Source organism: Clarias gariepinus, chromosome 24 (genome assembly GCF_024256425.1).
Source record: "Clarias gariepinus isolate MV-2021 ecotype Netherlands chromosome 24, CGAR_prim_01v2, whole genome shotgun sequence".
Classification (NCBI taxonomy): domain Eukaryota; kingdom Metazoa; phylum Chordata; class Actinopteri; order Siluriformes; family Clariidae; genus Clarias; species Clarias gariepinus.
In genome coordinates, this window is record NC_071123.1 from 26180605 (window position 1) to 26185000 (window position 4396).

Sequence of the window (4396 nt, forward strand, 5' to 3'; positions counted from 1 at the left end):
CTGCAGCGCCCCCAGTGGAACACAGAGCACATGACAGGGTAGTGTTCACCGAGGAACCGACAATTAATAAAGCATTCGCCTAAAAAAGACTTATTACTAATAGACACTTGGCGTCCAATCAGTCTTTTAAATTGTGATTATAAAATTATTGCTACAATCTTTGCAAAACGTTTAAAAATTATTTTACAGGACATAATAGAGGAAACGCAATCAGGCTTTTTAAAAAACAGACACATCTCAAACAATATTCTGTTGGTTCTTGATTTGTTAGATTATTCAGAGTTAGTGAAGGATGACAGCTATATGCTTTTTCTGGACTTTTACAAAGCCTTCGATTCTATAGAACATGGTTTTATATTTAAAACCTTAGAAAAATTTGGTTTCGGAGACCTATTCATTAAAACTGTTAAAACTTTATATGCTCATGGCAATTCTTCAATTAAGCTTAAATATGGTACCTCTCCAAGATTTGATCTGCAACGGGGAATACGCCAGGGCTGCCCCATTTCACCATATTTATTTATTTTGACTACTCAATTATTAGCCAGTCACATTAAGAACAGTACTTTGCAAGGGGTTAGTGTCACGGGAAGGGAGATCATCATCAGCCAACTGGCCGATCATACTACCCTTTTTCTTAAAAATTCAGATCAGATTCCCTTAGCTCTTAATACTATTAAATTGTTCTCCAATGCCTCTGGGCTTCTTCTTAATATGCACAAATGTGAATTATTGCCAGTTAAACAACTCTCTCTTTCCAGTGTATGTAATATCCACGTCAAAGAGACAATAACCTACCTTGGAATAGTAATATCCAAAAATCCAAAACTTAGATGCAATTTAAACTTCTTGCCTATCTTAGAGAAAACTAAAAGAAAAGTCAATCAGTGGCTTCAGAGAGACTTATCTCTAAAAGAAAGGATTCTCCTCTCAAAGGCAGAAGGCATTTCATGTCTAACATACGCAGCCATCTCTTTAGAACCCGATAAAGCAATATGTAAAAAGATTGATCAACAATTATGTAACTTTGTATAGAAAAATAAGACTCATTACGTTAAGAAATCTGTTTTATCCAACAGCTACATTAATGGCGGTCTTCATTTTATTGATTTTGCAACGTTAAACAAAACCTTTAAGATTAACTGGTTAAGGAATTACTTAAAAAAAACATCCAGTATGTGGAATATTCTACCAGAATATGTCTTTTCACAGTTGGGAGGCTTGAATTTTCTGTTGTTATGTAACTACAGTATTGAGAAGATCCCTACTGCTCTTTCTAATTTCCACAAACAAGCACTCGTAGCATGGTCTGTGATTTTCAAACACAATTTTTCTCTAACTAGTTACTTCATTTGGAATAATAAGAGTATATGTTATAAACATAAATCCCTATTTTTGAGAACTGGTTGAAGAATGGTATCAATCGGGTTAGTCAGTTATTTCATCAGAATGGTTACTTGTTTACTTATCAAGAATTTCTTTCTCACTATAATTTTCCAAAAGAGTGTGTTTGGTGCTATTCCGAATGGTGCAACTATGTTATTTAAGGGCTATAACAGTGCTTTGATAAGTTCTGAAATGCCTCTCCCAGACCCAGTTGACACATACGTAGGTGGGATATGTTTTAAATCTACTTTGAAAAATAACAGAAATATTCGCTGTCTTTTTCTTAATGATTTGGTGTCCACTCCTTCAGCTGTTTCAAAATGGAATAGATCAGTGGAAAATACTTCGTGGAAAAAGGTTTGGACGCTTCCTAACAGGTATTTATTGGTAAATAAGGTTAAAGAAATCTCTTTTAAGCTTATCCATCAGTACTATCCTGTTAAAACCTTTATTATGTCAAAATTCAATTTAAGCATAGATGTGAACTGTACTTTTTGTAACTCGCAACCAGAGACTGTCTTGCATTTTTTCCGGCATTGTGTTTATACAAGAAAACTTTGGCAAGAAATTTGCCAGTTCATTGTTAGTTTTATACACAACGACTTTGAGCTTTTCTTTAAGGATGTTCTGTTTGGAATTTTCACTTTTGAGAAGAAATATGGAGATATTTATTTTCTCTGCAATTTAATTATTTTGCTTGCAATATAAACACCACACCTGTGAGTCTGGACAATGGAATAAACTGTGTGGGTGCCAATAATATCAAACATTTATCTGTTCATTCTTTGACGATACTGCTGCTTTTTGTTGTTAAACTGGCAGACATAAAAAATGTGAAAAATAGTTTCTGATGCAACGACTTCAATCAGTGTTGTGAGCCCAGTGTTAATGTTCCTGAGAGGCCGCGCTTTCAGAGAACTGAACTGTAGAACTGAACAGAGAACTGGAGATGGAAGGGTTTTATAGGTCACATGGGAGTCGGTCATAGAACATCTTTTATTTCATGTGTCTTGAGAAAACTTCCATCTACAGTTAAATATAAATATAAAAACTTTGATCATCATGTTATTTAGTTTAATTTAGTGTTTTAGCTACATAAATAAGACAGTAGGTTCTACATTCAACCCCTTAACACTTCATAGCTACTGAACTGTTTTTTCAAATTCATTAATATAGACAAACATTATTTTAATGTAATTATACAAAGCATCTTTTTAATATCATTCTTTTTTTGTTTCTATTTATTAAAAAAGTTACTTTTTCTAAATCAAAGTGACAAAACCCTACTCTAAGACTAATAAATGTATTTTACGACTTGGGACATTATTTAATACAATACAATATTTATTACAAAAACAGGATTTTTCTCTCTCTGTAAATCACACTGCTATGCAGTTAAACCGAGTGCACTGAATGCTGTCTGTCACTATTTTTAATCATTCATGTGTATAACTCTATGGTAGTTAATGCCATATGCACTGTGTAATGTTTTATATAGACAGTTATGTTTTGATTGTTGTATAAAGTAGACTATAGGTTTATAGAGTGTGTATTAAGGGCTTCATGTTCACTAGAGGAAACAGCTGGTGTGATGAGGGTGAACACAGTGAAGATTTAACTGATTAATCCCTCAGGACATTTAGTAAACTGTATTTATGAGAAAGGACTGAACTGATGCAGATATAACAATTTACTGAAAAACACACACCTGGCCGTAATCGTCCCCCTGTGACAGTGAATTGAAGACCCGCTGAAAGACGGGGAGGAGACGAAGGAGCCGAAGTCTGTCACCGCTTTCATATCACATTTAAAGGGGACAATGGGGGACCAGCAGTGTGTGTGGAGTTCATGGAGAAATTTTTGGGGGGCTGAGTACAAATGTAAGGGGGGCTAAAGCCCTCTTAAAAATGATTTTTGCATCTTACTGTATCTACACCTCGCGCTGCAACAGCTGTCTACAATGTAGTAATTTACTACACACACAGATTATTTAAATGTAGATATGATCACTAATTATAAAAGATTTTGATGCATCATGTCGCATACGTCCGTTATGGATATAAAAAGCCAATGGCAGTTCTTTCGGCCTTCAATAGTTCATTAAAATGCAACTGTGGTTTGATACAACTGTAGTCCCCTACAGGGCTCCATTCTAAAGATGTTTCTCAGGTCTGTGCATCACCTCCATGGTTTATTCTTCTCACTTTTGGCTACAGAGTACCGACAAGAGTTTAAAACCACTTTCACTCCTGGTAATCGCACCATCAATCGGTGTCGGTCGCCAGCTCCGCCAGTTACGGTTAGTTATTTCCAGGAGGATATGTTTGTAAAGTAACTGGTTAACTTATGAAACAAATCATAATCTGCTGAAATGGTGTTTATGGAACGGTTGTATAAAAGTAATATCATCACACTTGAGTTCATGGTGTTGTAGTAAATATCAGCATTGTGGTAATATTCTGCACAACAGCACCACCTTGTGTGGTATTGCTTAAATAAAATTGTAATTGAAAAAAATAAATACAGTAAATAAATAAATATAAGTTTTAAAAGATTTATTGTTCCTGATATGTCCACACCTTGGAGGACAAAATAAAAAATACAAAAGTGTCACAGTACAAAGACTTATTATAGAGATTAAAAGATAGAGAGAAATAGATTAAGAGATAGAGAGAGACTCCTATAATATGAATAACAATTCTCTTTCACACAGAATAATAAAATCCTCCTGGTGGTTGTGATTAAAAGCCTATCCCATTCCGCCCGCGCGCAGGTAGACAGCTGTAGTCCTTCTCTGCCCTCAGACAGAGTGTGTGTGTATATATGCGTGTATGTGTGTGCATCCTGCAAAGTCTGTGTCCATAGCACAGCCCCTCAGCTCAGAGTCACATGATTGGGGCGAGGCTGCATATGTGACATCATCAGTGACATCATCGGGAGAGGGACAGAAGGTCCAGAGAGAGACTGACAGCAAACAAGGGTGAAGGGAGGGGGTGGTGGGAGAAAGAGA

At 35.7% G+C, this 4396-nt stretch overlaps 1 protein-coding gene across 2 annotated transcripts in view; it reads right to left on the minus strand.

The window, feature by feature from the left end:
- Positions 1-3926: 3926 nt before the first annotated feature.
- fam76b (family with sequence similarity 76 member B) overlaps positions 3927-4396 on the minus strand; it is a 5633-nt gene continuing 5163 nt past the window's right edge. For both annotated transcript variants that reach the window (XM_053485486.1, XM_053485485.1), the window contains exon 10: positions 3927-4396. This exon is cut by the window's right edge and continues 171 nt beyond it. The gene's annotated coding sequence lies outside the window, so the exon portion shown is untranslated.